Source organism: Saccopteryx bilineata, chromosome 2, assembly GCF_036850765.1.
Source record: "Saccopteryx bilineata isolate mSacBil1 chromosome 2, mSacBil1_pri_phased_curated, whole genome shotgun sequence".
In the NCBI taxonomy this organism is placed as follows: domain Eukaryota; kingdom Metazoa; phylum Chordata; class Mammalia; order Chiroptera; family Emballonuridae; genus Saccopteryx; species Saccopteryx bilineata.
This window is the reverse complement of record NC_089491.1, coordinates 240,071,607-240,090,543: the sequence shown is the minus strand read 5'-3', so window position 1 is coordinate 240,090,543 and position 18,937 is coordinate 240,071,607. Positions and strand designations below refer to the sequence as shown.

At 39.6% G+C, this 18,937-nt stretch overlaps 1 protein-coding gene and 1 non-coding gene across 4 annotated transcripts in view; one reads left to right on the top strand and one right to left on the bottom strand.

The window, feature by feature from the left end:
- Positions 1–18,937, top strand: part of ZBTB44 (zinc finger and BTB domain containing 44) — an 85,286-nt gene that overhangs the window by 16,414 nt on the left and 49,935 nt on the right. The gene's annotated exons all lie outside the window — the stretch shown is intronic.
- TRNAF-GAA (transfer RNA phenylalanine (anticodon GAA)) lies at positions 10,692–10,767 on the bottom strand. The gene has a single exon. It is a non-coding gene; the product is annotated as a tRNA-Phe (tRNA).

The window sequence follows — 18,937 nt, the reverse complement described above, 5'->3', positions numbered from 1 at the left end:
TCTTTCTTTGTGCCATCCTTGCCAGGTTTTGGTATGAGGGTTATGTTGGCCTCATAAAATGTGTTTGGAAGTATTGCTTCTTCTTCAATTTTTTGGAAGACTTTGAGTAGAATAGGAACCAAGTCTTCTTTGAATGTTTGATAGAATTCACTGGTATAACCGTCTGGGCCTGGACTTTTATTTTTGGGGAGATTTTTAATAGTTTTTTCTATTTCCTCCCTGCTGATTGGTCTGTTTAGGCTTTCTGCTTCTTCATGACTCAGTCTAGGAAGGTTATATTGTTCTAGGAATTTATCCATTTCTTCTAGATTGTTGTATTTGGTGGCATATAATTTTTCATAGTATTCTACAATAATTCTTTGTATTTCTATGATGTCTGTGGTGATCTCTCCTCTTTCATTTTGGATTTTATTTATTTGAGTCCTGTGTCTTTTTTCCTTGGTGAGTCTTGCCAAGGGTTTGTCAATTTTGTTGATCTTTTCAAAGAACCAGCTCCTTGTTTTATTGATTTTTTCTATAGTTTTTCTGTTCTCTATTTCATTTATTTCTGCTCTGATTTTTATTATCTCCTTTCTTCGGCTGGTTTTGGGTTGTCTTTGTTCTTCTTTTTCTAGTTCCTTAAGGTGTGAAGTTAAGTGGTTTACTTCGGCTCTCTCTTGTTTGTTCATATAGGCCTGAAGTGATATGAACTTTCCTCTTATTACTGCTTTTGCTGCATCCCAGAGATTCTGATATGTCGTATTTTCATTTTCATTTGTCTGTATATATCTTTTGATCTCTGCGCTTATTTCTTCTTTGACCCATTCATTTTTTAGAAGTATGTTGTTTAGTTTCCACATTTTTGTGGGTTTTTCCCCCTCTTTTTTGCAGTTGAATTCTAGTTTCAAGGCTTTATGATCAGAAAATATGCTTGGTACAATTTCAGTTTTTCTAAATTTGCTGATATTGTCTTTGTGGCCCAACATATGGTCAATTCTTGAGAATGTTCCATGTACACTAGAGAAAAATGTATACTCTGTCGCTTTGGGATGAAGTGTCCTGTAGATGTCTATCATATCCAGGTGTTCTAGTATTTCGTTTAAGGCCACTATATCTTTATTGATTCTCTGTTTGGATGACCGATCTAGAGCCGTCAGCGGTGTATTGAGGTCTCCAAGTATGATTGTATTTTTGTTAGTTTTTGTTTTAAGGTCAATAAGTAGCTATCTTATATATTTTGGTGCTCCTTGGTTTGGTGCATATATATTAAGGATTGTTATGTCTTCTTGATTCAACTTCCCCTTAATCATTATGAAATGACCATTTTTGTCTCTGAGTACTTTTTCTGTCTTGTAGTCAGCATTATTAGATATGAGTATTGCTACGCCTGCTTTTTTTGGGGTGTTGTTTGCTTGGAGTATTGTTTTCCAGCCTTTCACTTTGAATTTGTTTTTATCCTTGTTGCTTAGATGTGTTTCTTGTAGGCAGCATATAGTTGGATTTTCTTTTTTAATCCATTCTGCTACTCTGTGTCTTTTTATTGGTAAATTTAATCCATTTACATTTAGTGTAATTATTGACACTTGTGGGTTCCCTACTGCCATTTTATAAATTGCTTTCTGTTAGTTTTGTATCTAGTTTGATTCTTCTTTTTTGTTTTTCTATCATTTGTTTTTGTTTGTTTGTGTTCCATACTTCTTTCCTCTGTTGCTACCTTTTTTAAGTCAAGTGTTTTTGTGGTGGTTTTTTTAAGGGTGGTTACCATTAAGTAATGAAAAGGGTACCTACCATATTCATTGTAGTACCCTATCTTATAAGTATTTCTGCACTTCATCATCCTTTGCTACTGTTAATCTCCATCCTCTCCCCCCTCTTTTTCCTTTGTTGTCACAGTTTAAGTTTGGTTTTATTGTGTTCTTGGTGGAGCTGTTACTTGTGGTGTTGTTTTCTTTTGTTCTTTGAATCTGGTTGGAAAACCCCCTTTAGTATTTCCTGGAGTGGGGGCTTTCTGTTGATAAATTCTCTCATCTTTTCTGTATTTGTGAATGTTTTTATATCTCCTTCATACTTGAAGGATAGCTTTGATGGGTATAGTATTCTTGGCTGAAAGTTCCTCTCTTTCAGGGCTTTAAATATTGGGGTCCACTCTCTTCTAGCTTGTAGAGTTTCTGCTGAGAAATCTGATGATAATCTAATAGGCCTTCCTTTATATGTTGTACTCTTCTTTTCCCTGGCTGCCTTGAGAATTTTTTCTTTGTCATTGGTTTGTGTCATCTTTATTATGATGTGCCTTGGAGTGGGTTTGTTGGGGTTAAGAAAACTTGGTGTTCTGTTTGCTTCTTGAATTTGAGGCTTTAGTTCCTTCCACAGGCTTGGGAAGTTCTCGTCTATTATTTGTTTGAGTATATTCTCCATTCCATTTTCTTTCTCTTCTCCCTCTGATATACCTATTATTCTTATGTTATTCTTTCTGATGGAGTCAGACAATTCCTGTAGGGCTTTCTCGTTTTTTATTATTTTTGAGTCTCTTTCTTCTTCTCTCTGTTGTGCCTCAAGTTGTTTGTCTTCTTTTTCACGAATCCTATCTTCAATCTGGGCTGTTCTGTTAGCTAAGCTTGTTACCTCGTTTTTCAGCTCGTGAATTGAGTTTTTCATTTCTGTTTGATTTGTTTTTATAGTTTCAATTTCCTTGGTAATATATTCTTTGTGTTCATTGAGTTGTTTTCTGATCTCCCTATATTGCCTTTCTGTGTTTTCTTGTATATCTCTGAGTATTTTTAAGATTTCTATTTTAAATTCTCTGTCATTTAGCTCCAAGGCTTCCAATATGTTAAGTCTTTTCTCCATAGATTTTTCCACATCTATTTGTGTTACCTCTCTTTCTTTTGTATCCATAATATTCGATTTCCTCTTTCTTATTGGCATCTGAGGGTGGTCTTATTGATAGCACTAATTAGAATTAATAAAGAGTAAAAAGTGAAAAAAAAAAAAAAAAGAAGGTAAAACACCCCACAAAAAAAAACAGTAATAATTTATTATTTCCCCCTTTTTTTCTCTCTTCTCTTTCCCTCCTCTCCCCTCCTCAGGGAAATATCGTGCCTATAATGGAGGGCCTGATTTGGGGTGAAGAGTTCAAGGGGCAAAAAAAAAGGGAGTAGGGACCTACTAAATGCAAAAAAAAAAAAAGGAAGAAAATCTTAGACAAGCATAAGATGATTTGCTTGTATGTGATGGTCAACTAAGAGATATAATGAGAGGGATAAGAGGGAACCAGAAAAAAGGACCAAAAAAGAATAATAAAGAAGAAAAATTAAAAATAATAAGTAAAAATCTGTTGTATTAAGTGGAGCGAAGACTAAATACAATGGAGACCTTGGGTTGGGAGGACCCAAAATGCCACAAAAATAAACAAACAAGAAAAAAAAAAAAGCAAAAAAGAGAAATAAAGCCAAAAAAAAGCCTTGAGTCCCAAATTAACTAATTTGTTCGTGATTGAGGATTATATGGGAGGAAAGTAAAATGAGAAAAGAAAAAACGAATAGAAAGGAAAAAATAAGAAAAAGAGAAAAACGAAGGAAGAAATAAAATAGGAAGAGAAAAAAACAAAATAAAGCAAGACAAAAAAAAAAAAAAAAGAGGAGAGAGTGAGAGTTAAGTGTTTTGGAGTATAACCTTAAAGGAGGGTGAGGATGAAGAAGAAAAATAAAATGCAACACTCATGGGTAGTGTAGTTCAAGAAAGGGGAAGCATAAGATGGGCAGAGAATAGAAGGACCGAGGTGGAGGAAATAAAGGCAAAAAGATAGAAGAAACAAACAACAACAACAACAACAAAAAAATAGTGGATCAAGTTGTAAAGTCTGTGGGTTTTTCTTGATTTTGAGAGGTTAACTTCTTCCTTTTTCTTTTCTCTCCCTCTTCCTGGTCGGTGACTCTGTACCCCAGGCTCTGCTCCTGTGTCACTCTTAGGTAGGGATTTGCAGTTGATGGGATTCTATGGCAATGTCATATAATTGGCTTTAGTCTTGCTGGAAGTAAAGGCTTGTTGGCGTTTGCAGGGTCCAACGATGAGAGAGTTTGCTTTCCTGGATTCTCTCTCCTAGTCCCCCCTTTCTGAATTAGCAGCCTGGTGATCCAGCTATAAGGCTGCAACTGCTTCTGCCTGGGGAGTAAGAGGCTCAAAGAGCTGGGAAATCCCCACTCTATCCCCACTCAGTGCAAGGCTTTGGGAAAGGCTCTGAGAGTCAGGGCCTCCAGTGTAATCAGGCGGGGGTGGGAGTCAATTGTTGTCAAGGTGACTGTTCAGCGCCTATCATTTAGTTGGACCTCTCAACCCAGGCTTTCCACACTTTGTAGCCTGTTTTTGCAGGGAAGAAGAGGCACTAGTCTCTGCTTACGACTAGTGTAGTATAGACCTTATTATCTGCCAAGTCCTTCTTGTTAGCGTTTATCCCTAAATATGGAGGCTCTATTAATCAGAAGTTGCCCCCGCCCCTTTAGCAAGAGGCACTAAAAAATATCACGCCTCTTGCCTGACCAGGCGGTGGCGCAGTGGATAGAGCGTTGGACTGGGATGCGGAAGACCCAGGTTCGAGACCCGGAGGTCACCAGCTTGAGCGTGAGCTCATCTGGTTTGAGCAAAACTCACCAGCTTGGACCCAAGGTCGCTGGCTCCAGCAAGGGGTTACTCGGTCTGCTGAAGGCCCGCGGTCAAGGCACGTATGAGAAAGCAATCAATGAACAACTAAGGTGTTGCAATGCGCAATGAAAAACTAATGATTGATGCTTCTCATCTCTCCGTTCCTGTCTGTCTGTCTCTGTCTATCCCTCACTCTGACTCCCTCTCTGTCTCTGTAAAAAAATTAATAATAATAAAAAAAAAAAAAGAATACATTTAAAAAAAATATATCACGCCTCTTGTCTTGGAACCCTGAATTGAGAGAGATCTTATCAGGTAGAACCGAGGGTGCGCAGATTTCATGGGTTAAGCTAATTTCAGTGATTGGGTCGCAGCTGTGCTTCCGAAGGTATTTTAGGCTGCCTGCGCGCGCCCCTCCCCCAACGCTTGATTGTTAGCTTGAATGGCTGGGTGAGGTGCCCCGCCCACGGAGAGAATCTCCCAAGCCTCTCCCGCTCGCCCCGCCGCTGGCGGCTGGACCGCACCAGGCGCAGGATAATGGAGCCCCCTGGGTGTGCGGGCCAGCAGGGCGCCCTGGGCGCTTGGAATGCCCAAGGCACGCGCGTGAATGGGGCACTCCGGGCACCGGTGGCCGGCGACCCCCACTCGCATTGTGCGGGCCGCTGGGAACGTCAGCGGTGCCCAACCGGACCGGGCGCGCGCGCGGCTGCTCGCAGTGGCTCGCGGCGGCGGCTCGTGGCGGCTCGCAGGGGCTTGCGGTGGCGGCTCGCGGCCGCCGCTCACGGCTGCTCGGGGTTCCCAAGTATATGGGCTGACTCACCACAGGCGCTCTTCCTTGCGGTTTGAAAGAACGTCCCTGTGGTCGATTCCTCCACACCCTCGTCTCTCAGATTCAAGTGATAACAGTCCTTTCGCTATCAGTTTGTGTGGAACTCCGGAATGCTCCGAGGATAAATTTTTCTGTTTCTAGTTGATAAATTTGTTGTGATTTAGGGGAGAGCTGTCGGACGTGCTCCTCACGGCGCCATTTCCGTGACGTCACTTCCCTTCTCTACTGATTGCTTTCTTATATGTGCCTTGGGCCTGACCTGTGGTGGTGCAGTGGGATAAAGCGTCGACCTGGAACACTGAGGTTGCTGTTTCGAAACCTTGGGCTTGCCTGGTCAAGGCACATATGGGAGTTGATGCTTCCTGCTCCTCCCCCCTTCTCTCTCTCTCTCCTCTCTCTCTAAAAATCAATAAATAAAATTAAAAAAAAAAAGAGGAATGTCTTATGTGCCTTGCAGGGGACGAGGGAGCTACAGGAGAGCCAGTGACCCCTTGCTCAAGCCAGTGACCTTGGGGTTAAGGCAGCGATTTTGGGCTCAAGCCAACAACCTTGCACTCAAGCTGGTGGTGAGCCTGTGCTCAAGCCAGTGACCTCGGGGTTTCAAACCTGGGTCCTCTGCGTCCCAGTCTGACGTTCAGTCCACTGCGCCACCAACTGGTTAGGCTAAACTATAACATTCTTTAAACTTGCTATATCTGGAATTTTTCATAATGTTGAAGTGATTAAAAATATATTCTTATCATAATTCATTGACAGTTGTACAAAACCAGCAACATGCTATATCCTCTGTGTTTACAGTGGTTTTTAAAATTTTTTTAGTGAGTCTTCCTGGCCTTGTAAAGGATAAACCTGTTTTGTCACTGAAAATAGTCAAGTATCAAAGACTGTTGTAAAGGGATTTCCTCTATTAGGGGGTTTCTAATTAATGAAGTTTCTTCCAACTATAATTTTTATAAATATTACATATATTATATGTATATAAATTCCCTGTTGTTTTCTGGTATTTTGTAGACTGCTATTAAGCGTGCTTTTTATATAAGTTTTATGGACCATTTTTACTTAAATGCCACCACATTCATGACTGAAACAGATAGTTTCTTATGTACTACAGAGTAATTGATTGAAATTTATCTCCTTTTAAGCCAAAAGCTATGTTAGTTTCTCTTTGTCCTTTTTTATTATTAAACTTATTGGAGTGACATTGGTTTTCTTTGTTCTTTATATTAAAAATTCTCGCCCCATTTTAGGTAGTGAGCTAGAAATCTCTAGATTCTTAGTCACATGTTCTAAAATAATAATTGTATATGTGTCTTTAAAAACATAAAGGTACATTAGATCTATATTACATTCCTGCTTGAAGGGCACATTGATATTACATTAATTTATTCACTTACATTATTATTAGTGCCAAGGGTGACCTTAGCCAGCACATTTTTACATAACTGATCCTGGAATAAATCACTGACTTGTATCATTGTCATATTTCACATTGATAATTTTGTCTTATAAGAGTGAAAACTGGTGGATGAAATTTAGTAATATCACTGTTTTTGGAGAACATCTTCCTTGTCTCCACATCAAATGTTCTTTCATTTGAATCATTTTCCTGTATAGCTAAAAAAAAAAAACCTTAAAATTACAAATGTTTGATAATCGGTTTTCAACTTTATTGCTATATTAAATGGTATATGTCTTTATGTTGGTGTGATTTGCCATTCGTTTGATTTGATGCATTTAGCAAAATCACAAACATCTTGGGATAGCATATAGCCAAGACCATGAATCTCTGGAATCAGGATTTTATCCAACTGTTACCCTCTGGCTTTTGAAGCAACTTTAGATCATTCCTTTTTAAAATGATTTTCTCTTTAATTCAGTTCTTAACCTGCTAAGTATTTAATTCTAGTTCTAGTCTACTCTTAGTGTGCAAGCATAGTCAATTCTACCTACTATTAAATATTTTATTTGTGCTCTTTGATAAAATTAGTGAATTCTTGGCCCTGGCAGACTGCTTAGTTGGTTGGAGCATCCTTGCAGCTTTGATCCTGGGTCAGGGAACACACAAGAATCAACCAGTGCATACATAGGTGGAACAACAAATTGATGTTCCTCTCTCCCCCTCCTTCTCCCTCCCTCCTCCTATCCCCCATCCCTCTTCCTCTCTCTCTCCCTCTCTCCTTTCCCTTTCCCTTTTTCTCTCCCTCTCCCCCTCTTTTCCTCTCCCTTTCTCTCTCTCTCTCCCTTCTTTTTCCTCTATCTAAAAAAAAAAAAAGAAAAGGAATTAGGAAATTCTTTAGTACAGCAAAAAATGAAAGTTTTCAGAATCTCAGATATACTTGCTTTCATTTCATTTTTCTCTTACTGGTGTTTACTGGTCATCCACTTTTACCTTTTTCTCATTTTTATACATTGACTCTCTTGGGTTTTACTTCTTCCCTGGTTCTTTGCTTTTCTCCTTTGGATTTTCCAACACTGCTCATTTCCTTTTTGTGGCTTCTCATTCCTGTCTGAGGACAGTTTCTTTTATCTTTGGTGCCTTTTATGTGCAATATAAAACTAGACAAACCATATTTCTATGAGAATTATTTTTGTTTACAGGAATCACTGTCTCTTGGTTTTTCAGCCCAACTGGTATTATTTTTTTCTTATTTCTTTCTGTTTTTTTGAATTAGGTTTACTTAGCTTTACCTTGAGAGGCAGAATAGCATAGTGTTAAGAACACAAACTGAGCATATACCACCTAAATTCAAACTTGACTCATACTTACTTATTGTGTGGCCTTGGATAAGTTCCTTAACTTCTCTATGCTTCATTTCCTTACTGGTAAAATAAAGATAACCAAGTAATACCTATCCCAAAAGGTTGTGTGAAAATTAAATTATTTAATATGTAAAAACTTTTTTTAAATGCCTGGTACATATTAAATACTATGTAAGCACTAACTGTGATTATTATTTAAAAAAACTAATGATTATTATTTATTTTTAGAAACTGATTCAAAGCTACTGATTTTTTTTGACAGATTATTGAGATAGACCTCAAAAGCTATAAATTTTTTGCCAGTACAAATTTGTGGTGTTCAATTTCAATTGCATTTTCAGTGCTTCCTAGCCATCTTTTTTCATGTTCCATTTTCCTCAAAATTCTACTTTATCTCCTCTCTTTTCAACAGTTTACCTAAACTTCAAAGAGAAATAAAAGCCAAGCTATCAGACAGGAATTGGTACTGCTTCTTTCCAGTCATCTATAAACTGAACTGTAACTATTCCCTTCCTTTTCTCTTTCTCCCATCACTAGGTCTCCTGTTTAAGGCCAGTTCTTAGACTTATGCGCTGAATCCAGTTCTTTAGGCATTATGCTACCTGTTATCACCTGCATCCTGTGTCTTTAACTTTTCCTTCTTCTCTGGGTCTTTTTCCAACAACAGTTAAAACAATCTCACTTGACCAGTAGTGGAACAGTGGATAGAGTGTTGACTTGGGATGCTGAGGACCCAGGTTGGAAACCCTTAGGTCGCTGGCTTAAACATGGCTCATCCAGCTTGAGTGCTGAGTCCCCAGCTTGAGCGTGGGATCATAGAAATGACCCCATAGTCACTAGCTTGAGCCCACCCCCAAGGCACATATGAGAAGCAATCAATGAACAACTAAAGTGACGACTATGAATTGATGCTTCTCATTTCCCTTCCTGTGTGTCTGTCTGTCTGTCTCTCTCTCTCTCTCACTCACTCTCTAAAAAAATTCTCAGCCCTGGCCGGCTGGCTCAGTGGTAGAGCGTCGGCTTGGTGTGCAGGAGTCCCGGGTTCGATTCCCGGCCAGGGCACACAGAAGAAGCGCCCATCTGCTTCTCCACCCCTCCCCCTCTCCTTCCTCTCTGTCTCTCTCTTCCCCTCCCACAGCAAAGGCTCCGTTGGAGCAAAGTTGGCCCAGGTGCTGAGGATGGCTCTGTGGCCTCTGCCTCAGGCACTAAAATGGCTCTGGTTGCAACAGAGCAACGCCCCAGATGGGCAGAGCATCGCCCCCTGGTGGGCATGCCGGGCGGATCCCGGTTGGGCGCATGCGGGAGTCTGTCTGACTGCCCTCCACCCCCGTTTCCAACTTCAGAAAAATACAAAAAAAAAAAAAAAAATTCTCTATTTTATCACAATTTTTAAAAAAACTCTGAGGAGGAGGGTTGTCTAGTTTCTTCCATTTTATAAAAATGCTAATATCTTCCCTTGAACCCTATTTTCCTCCAGCTAATCCCTTGCTTTATCTTTAGAACCAAACTTCTTAAGATTGAATTGTCTGTACTCACAATTTTTACTTCCTCATTTCTGTATACTCGTTATCTTTGTCTATTGCAATCCAGCATCTAACTCTGTTACCTCTTCTGTATGTGCTATTATAAGGTCATCAGTGACTCCTGTGGCTAAAATAAATAGACTTTGATCTATATCTTATTTGACCTTTCAGTAGCATTTGACACTGTCAACCACTCCTTTGAAAAAACTCTACACTCTTGATTTTTTGGGACATTCTACCATCCTGGTCATTCTGTATCTCTCTTTCCTACGTTTTCCTTCTGCCCCACCTCTTTCATTTTCTTACTTTTTCCTTGATCAATCTAGCTTAAGGTTTATTAATTTTACTTATCTCTTGAAAGAAACAAGTTTGGGCTTTCATTTTTTTCTGTGGATTGTCTATTTTCTTTTTCTTTATTTTGTGACAGAGAGGAACAGATAGGGACAGACAGAAAGGGAGAGATGAAAAGCATCAGTTCTTTGTTACGGCACACCTCAGTTGTTCATAGATTGCTTTCTCATATGTCCCTTGACTCAGGGCTACATCAGAGCGAGTGACCCCTTTCTCAAGCCAACAACCATGGGGTCATGTCTATGATCCCACACTCAAGCCTGCAGTCAAGTCGAATGAGTCCAGGCTCAAGTCAGCGACTTTGGGGTTTCTTTTTTTTTTTTGTATTTTTCTGAAGCTGGAAAGGAGGAGAGACAGTCAGACTCCCGCATGCACCCGACCGGGATCCACCCGGCACGCCCACCAGGGGGCCACGCCGATGCTCTGCCCCTCCGGGGCGTCGCTCTGTTGCGACCAGAGCCACTGTAGCACCTGGGGCAGAGGCCAAGGAGCCATCCCCAGCGCCCGGGCCATCTTTGCTCCAATGGAGCCTCGGCTGTGGGAGGGGAAGAGAGAGACAGAGAGGAAGGAGAGGGGGAGGGGTGGAGAAGCAGATGGACGCTTCTCCTGTGTGCCCTGGCCAGGAATCGAACCCGGGACTTCTGCACTTCAGGCCAACGCTCTACCACTGAGCCAACCAGCCAGGGCCAGCGACCTTGGGGTTTCTAACCTGGGTCCTCTGTGTCCCAGTCCCAACGCTTTATCCACTGTGCCACTGCCTGGTCAGGCTGGATTGTCTATTTTCTATTTCATTTATGTTTGCACTCTTTATTTGGTTAGAAAATGGCTAGTTATAAAAGTAAATAATATTTTTATAATTCAGATATAGTAGCCCACTTGGAATTCTTCCAGAAAATTTAATAAACACTTAAGGAAGACCCTTAGGAAATAAACCATCATCAAATAAAGATCACATACATGTTTATTAGTGGTCAGAGTAAGTAAAAGCATGTTCTCAAAAATGAGTACTTGCCTAACCAGGCGATGGCACAGTGGATAGATCGTCGGACTGGGACACAGAGGACCCGGGTTCGAGACCCCGACGTTGCCAGCTTGAGCATGGGCTCATCTGATTTGAGCAAAAAGCCCACCAGCTTGAACCCAAGATCGCTATCTCCAGCAAGGGGTTACTTGGTCTGCTGAAGGCCCGTGGTCAAGGCACATATGAGAAAGCAATCAATGAACAACTAAGGTGTAGCATTGCACAGTGAAAAACTAATGATTGATGCTTCTCATCTCTCTCCGTTCCTGTCTGTCTATCCCTCTCTCTGATTCACTCTCTGTCTCTGTAAAAAATAAAAAAAATAAAAAAAATACTCATGTGGATCTATTCTAAAAAGTGTGGTTCCTTTAATAAAAATAAAAAATATATATATATATATATAGACAGATATTCTTGCTTAGATTAACAACAGTGACAAATTTTGTAGAATAAATATTAAACTATTTTGTATGTAATATTTGATTGCTGTGGCTAGAATTCCCAATACTATGTTCAATAAGAGTGGTGAAAGTGGACATTTCTTTTTCCTGTTCTTCAGGGAAATGCTTTTAGTTTTTCCCCATTGAATATGATGTTAGCTATGAGTTTGTCATATATGGTTTGTATTATGTTGAGATCTGTTCCCTCTGTTACCACTTTGTTGAGACTTTTTATTATAAATGGATGCTAGATTTTGTCAAATGCATTTTCTCCATCTGTTGTGATTCTATGATTTTTATCCTTTTTGTTTATGTGTGTATCACAGAAAATGTTTTTTAAAAAATACATTAACCCCTGGCCGGTTGGCTCAGTGGTAGAGCATTGGCCTGGCGTGCGGAAGTCCGGGTTCGATTCCCGGCCAGGGCACACAGGAGAGGCACCCGTCTGCTTCTCCACCCCTACCCCTCTCCTTCCTCTCTGTCTGTCTGCCCCTCCCGCAGCTGAATCTCCATTGGAGCAAAAGATGGCCTGGGTGCTGGGGATGGCTCCTTGGCCTCTGCCCCAGGCGCTAGAGTGGCTCTGGTCGCAATAGAGCGATGCCCCGGATGGGCAGAGCATCGCCCCCTGGTGGGCGTGCCGGGTGGATTCCGGTGGGGCGCATGCGGGAGTCTGTCTGACTGCCTCCCCGTTTCCAGCTTCAGAAAAGTACAAAAAAAAAAATACATTAACATGTAATGGGCTTATATTATAATAAATCAGTTTTTACATTTCTAAGTTTTATTCATAATATGGTAACTGTTAATAAATATAGTTGACAAAAGATCTTTGGAATTTTCAGTAAGTTTTAAGAGTATAAAGTGGTCTTAAGACTAAAGAATTTGAAATCGTGCCATTTAGTGTTGATTCTACTCTATCCACATACTCAGAAGTTTGTCCATTTCACCAGTTATTTTTCCTTGTCATTTGTTGATTATTGTCAGTTATGTAAGTATAACATCTTCATATGTTGCAGGATTTGTTGTGGGTATTTTAAAATCATTTATACTATTCAGTGTTTTATCCCATTCATAGGGGCAGTATGCTTTCTCTTTATTAATATATTTAGCTCTGCATTTTATTTTCACTATAATTACATACCTCTGTTTAACACTTTCAGATTCTTAAAATTTTTGTACTTACTGATTATGCTGGATTTAATAATAGCCATAACCAGCACCTCAAAACTAAGCACAGAGAGACCAAACTAATGAAGACTAGAGAGCAAAGACTAAATGATCTTGGAAGACCATTATTATCTTCTCTTGGTAGTGGACATAATTAACCCTCTTGCTCTGGAGAGTGACTTTGATTTATCAGTAAACATTCGTAAGTAAGTAGGGAAGTATCTAATTTTTTCTAAGTTTGCCTGTGAAGGGAGGATAGCTGGAGGAAGATTTCTAGGTTTTGAAAGGAGATGGAAGGTGGTGAATCAAAAGTGAGTGCCAGATTTTAAGCTCTGGGTAACTGGGCAATTGAAACGCATTAACAGAATTAGAAAATCTGCAGTATATTATCATTTGAGGAGAAATAACTTGAGCTTATTTTTAGATGGTGAGTTTTAAAAGATGGAATTGTCTAGCAATCTAGCTAGTCATTAGAGGCCCAGAATTGAAGTTCAGTAAGGATGATGGCGTTAGAGATTCAAGATGAATTCAGCCAGAATTCATCATCATGATAGAGTCTCAGATCTATCAATAAGCATACTTCATCTATTACTCAGTACTATATTATATTCTTGTATATATGCTGTATGCTAGGCAGTGGGCACTTTCCATATACAGACGGTCCCTGACTTACATGGCTTACTTAAAATATTTCAACTTTATGATGGTTTGAACATGATATGCATTCAGTAGAAATTGTGCTTTGATCTTTTTCCCAGGCTAGCGATATGCAGTATGATACTCTGGTAATTTGGGGTTGTTTTGCTAGATTGTTTTGCAGCAAATACTCATCAGCTGAGACCTCAGCTTTTAAAAATTCTGGCCCAATAGCAATTTCTTTTTTTCAAAAATCATTTTGTTACAGAAATTGCCTGACTTTCTATCATTTTGACAGTTTAGAGAGGTATTTACCATAATGAGTCATAATTTTTCCCATCCCAATCTGTTTATTTGTATAAAAGCAGTTTGTCACTTTCAGGATAGTTGATTACTAGTTTGAATAGACAACATGATTTCTAGAAGTGATAAGATAAATTTTATTTTAATAAGAACTTTGTTTCTATATGGAAACAGAAGTATTCTTACACTATTAGCAAATCAATGGAAAGAGTGCTAGTAATTTAAGAGTACTGACTCCAGGTCCTAATTTTAACTCTGATTTTTGCAGAAAATGGTGGACTCAATAATCAAGCAATCGGAGCTTCACACCCAGTTTCCATCAAGTTACTGACTTGGTTAAATAACCCTTTTAGACTTCTTAGCACAGTATGTAGCACCTGATAAATGTTTGTTGAGCTAAGCTTCTCTTAAATTATAAAATAATCTCCTAATACCCTAAAGCTAAATATGCTTTAGCATTCTACTTCCTTCATTCTGTTTCTGAGGGGTATTTTCCTAGTTGTGGAGGGGAAATAAATTGCCTCTTTACTGTTTTTTTTTTTCCATCCTTTCTCTCTTTAACCTCTAAAATAATGTTCAAGCCATGAATAGTAATGTATATAGTATTAGAGAACAAACACTATCAGTTCCAGAGTCATACCTCACAGTCTGACATAGGGTTCCTTTGGAGACACTTAGTATTGTATTGATTATCAGAACACAATGTCTTCCCATAGTTAATCTAGAATAGATCTTCAAAGACTGGTAATTTCCAAAGTTGCTGTAGGGAGTCCTATTCTTGAGAAACTTTAGTCAGCGTCCTCAAAAGAGCAGCTTTTACCAGAGGCTCTGTGATTGGTGTCTTTTTATCAGTTGTGAATTAAAGCTAGAGTTTAAGGAATGGGACTTCCATATGTTAAGTGCTACAACTTATTGTAAAGAACCATTACTAATGTACAGTATCATTCATAGTTGTGGCAATTATGAATTATTGAAGTATTTGTCATTGTTATAGTTACTTCAGTTTCATTTTATACATGAATGCATTTATAATGAGAAGGACTACTAAGCAAAGTGTGAGTTGTACATCCATATTGTCTACAAGCAAGAATGATACAATGAAGAAATTTGCAGTAACAATACGTAATGTAATTCTATAAATTTTACCTACATATTTGCTGCCTTTTAAATATCTGTGGGGTGGAGAATCAAAAAAATCAAGATTCAGGAGGGGCACAAAGAGAACTAGATAGAGGGTGACAGGACAATCTGACTTTGGGTGATGGGTATGCAACATAATTGAACGACAAGATAACCTGGACATGTTATCTTTGAATATATGTATCTTAATTTACTGATGTCACCCCATTAAAAATAAATAAAATAAAATAAAATAAATCAAGATTCCTTCTCAGTATCAAAGCTTAATTTTTAAAAGTGCAATTGGATACATTTTTTTCTTTATACAAAAATGAAAACTTTTGATATGTTGAAATGGATGAATTTATTTCTTTTTATCCCATTGATATGAGAGAGAGAAAGAGCGAGAAGCATCAACTTGCTTTACTTAGTTCCATTGTGTACTCATTGATTGCTTTTCATATGTGCCCTAACCAGGGGTCAGACCTGCCACCTCTGGCATGCCTGGTCAAGGCTTTATCTCCTGTTCCATTTGGCTAGGGCCTGACTTTATTTTTTACATACTTTGTAAACACCTTTAGGGAATATTATGTCAAAATAAAGTCTGTGATGTGTGCATTTGTTCCTTGTAGTTTTTTTGAGTGTTGTCAATATCAGGCCATGCCAATGAAAAAGTTTTGGAAATAGGTCATGGTGTTGGCTGCACAGCAGTGTGAATGTACTTAATACCACTGACATGTACACTTAAAAATGGTTAGGACGGCAAATTTTACATGGTAAATATTTTATACAATTATGTTTTAAAATCTGGCATTGTCCATAGAGGTGTATCACACATGAACATCATCTGTCATTGTCAGGACTAAATTAATTAAAATACTGATGACAGTTGCCAACTTAGAAAAATGTGAACAGTTAGAAGTGGCAGGCACTCATGATCAACATGATACTGCGAAATACCAGGATTTTATGATTGTGATAACTTCCATCAAATGATTTAAGTATTAGAAGGTGGTAGAACTAGATGACTCTCTACCTAGAGGGTTATTTTCTTGTTTTTTGGTTTTTGTTTTTTTGTGGGTTTTTTGTTTTTGTTTTTTGTCACAGAGAGAAAGACAGATAGGGACAGATAGACAGGAAGGGAGATGAGAAACATCAGTTCTTCGTTGTGGCTCCTTAGTTGTTCATTGATTGCTTTCTCATATGTTCCTTGATGGGGGGGGGCTACAGCAGAGCAAGGACCCCTTGCTCAAGCCAGCAACCATGGGGTCGTTCTACAATCCCATGCTCAAACCAGCAACCCCACGTACAAACTGGCGACCTTGAGGTTTCAACCCTGGGTCCTCTGCATTCCAGTCTGATGCTCTGTCCACTGCACCATCGCCTAGTCAGGCTTCCTTGATTTCTTTTATCTGTGCTTTTACTTTTCAGTATGTAGGCTTTATACATGTTTTATTAGATTTATGTTTAAATATTTTTGTTCTTTTTTCTGTAGTTGTAATGACATTGAAAATTTTAAGTTTAGATTTCCTATTAATTGCTACTATGTATTAAAAATACAATTGACTTTTCTTTTTAAGAGAGAGAGACAGAGAGGAGGGAGAGAAATGAGAAGCATCAACTCATAGTTGTGTCACTTTAGTTGTTCATTGAGTGCTTTCTCATACTTGCCTTGACCAGAGCACTCAAGTTGAGCCAGTGACCCCCTTGCTCAAGCCAGCAACCTTGGGCTTAAGCCAGCAACTGTGGGATCATGTCTGTGATCTCACACTCAAGCTGGTGAGCCTGCATTCAAGCTGTCAACCTCAGGATTTCAAACCTGGGACCTCAGCATCCCAGTTTGAACTCTATCCACTATGCCACCATCAATTAGGCTACAATTTACTTTGTTATATTGACCTTGTATCCTGTCACTTACTAACTCTAGGAGGCTTCTTCTTCTTCTTTTTTTTTTTTTTCAGATTCCATGGCTGTACATAATCATTTATAAGTAGGAAGAGTTATATATTTTTTTCCTTTCCAGTATGGATACACTTCATGGGTTTTTTTCCTGATCTTAGGGGAAAGCAGCTAGTAGCCAACCAGTAAATATGTTGCTAATATATATATATTTTTTAATTTAGGTGAGAGGAAGGGAGATAGAGAAGATTGAGAGACAGACTCCCACATGTGCTCTGCCCTGGCCACCCCTGTCTGGGGCCAGTGCTCTGCCATCTGGGGCTGGTGCTTGCTGTTGCAACTGAGCTATTTTTAGCGCCTGAGGCAGAGGCTCTACAGAGCCATCCTCAGCGCCTGGGGTCAACACACTTGAATCAGTTAAGCCATGGCTGCAGGAGGAGAAAAGAGAATAGGGAGGGGTAGGGAAGGAGAAGGAGATGGTTGCTCTTCCTTGTGCCCTGACTGGGAATCGAACCCAGGACTTTCACATGCTGGTCGACGCTCTACCACTGAGCCAACTGGCCAGGGCCAGTTGCAAATATTTTGTTGAGGATTTTTACACCTATGTTCACAAAGGATATTGTTGTGTGGTTTTCTCTCTTTTTTTTTTTTTTTTTTTTTTTTTTGTATTTTTCTGAAGCTGGAAACGAGGAGAGACAGTCAGACAGACTCCTGCATGCACCCGACTGGGATCCACCCAGCACACCCACCAGGGGCGAAGCTCTGCCCACCAGGGGGCGATGCTCTGCCCCTCTGGGGCATCACTCCCTTGTGACCAGAGCCACCTCAGCGCCTGGGGCAGAGGCCAAGGAGTCATCCCTAGCGCCCGGGCCATCCTTGCTCCAATGGAACCTCGGCTGTGGGAGGGGAAGAGAGAGACAGAGAGGAAGGAGAGGGGGACGGGTGGAGAAGCAGATGGGCGCCTCTCCTGTGTGCCCTGGCCGGGAATCGAACCCAGGACTTCTGCACGCCAGGCCGACGCTCTACCACTGAGCCAATCAGCCAGGGCTGGTTTTCTCTTTTGTACTGAGTTTGTCTGGCTTTCATATCAGAGTTCTGTTAGCCTCATAAAATGAGAAGATTTATTTTCTGGAAGAAATTTTATGATTGGTATTACTTGTTTAAGTGTTTGGTAGAATTCTGTAGTGAAACCATCTGGGCCTTGCAGATTTCTTTTAGAATGATTTGAATTATGAATTCAATTTTGTAACAGTTACTGCATTATTCAGGTTATGTATTTATGTATTTCATCTTGGTTGAATTTTGTGTGTGCTTATCTTAAGAATTGGTTCATATTATCTTTGTTGTCAAATTCTGTGTGTACAGTTATTGGTAGTAGTCTCTTTTGCTTTTTATATCTGTAGTGTGTTAAAGAAAAAATATCCACCAATCATAAATTTTGAAAAGATCTTGTTGGCTTTATTCAGCAATTCATGAATCTGGCAGCATCCAGTCTAGAGACTCCCAAAGTGTATAAAATGAGAGGGTTTTATAGACCAAAATGCGTAGGAGCAAGGAAGTTATAATGGGCATTTGCTGAGTGTGCAAAGCAGGGTTACTTTCCTTCTATGGAGAGAAGAGATGTCTTGCAGCCCAGTTGGATAGCTTGTACTGAGCGAGCTACCTGACTGGTTGGCTTAGGCCTTTCTTTTCTGGAAGAGCCAAGCATAGAAACTTAGTTAAGTTCCAGTTTGCTGAACTTAGCATAAGTGACTCTATCTTGAGCCTAGTTGCAACACTTCAACAGTTGGTAATCCTCTCCTTTATTCTTGATACCAGTAATTTGTTTCTTTTCTTCTTTGACAAGTTTACTAGAGCTTTATCAATTTTATTGATCTTTTTAAAGACCAAATATTTGGTTTTATTGATTTTTCTGTTTTTTCATTTTTATAGATTTCTGCTTTTTATTAATTCCTTCTGCTTGCTTTGTTTTTACTTTGTTCTTTCCTAGCTTCTTAAGGTGGAAGCTCTAGATTACTAATTTGAGACCCCACTTATTTTCTAATAGAAGCTTTTCTTTTTAATTTTTAACTTGATTTTATCAAGAGAGGAAGGGAGAGAGAGAGACAGGAACATCAATCTGTTCCTGTATGTGCTCTGACTGAGGATCAAACCTGCATCCTCTGCACTTCAGGACAATGCTCTAACCCAGTGGTGCCCAACCCCCGGGCCGCGGACTAGTACCGGTCCGTGGGCCATTTGGTTCCGGTCCGCAGAGAAAGAATAAATAACTTAC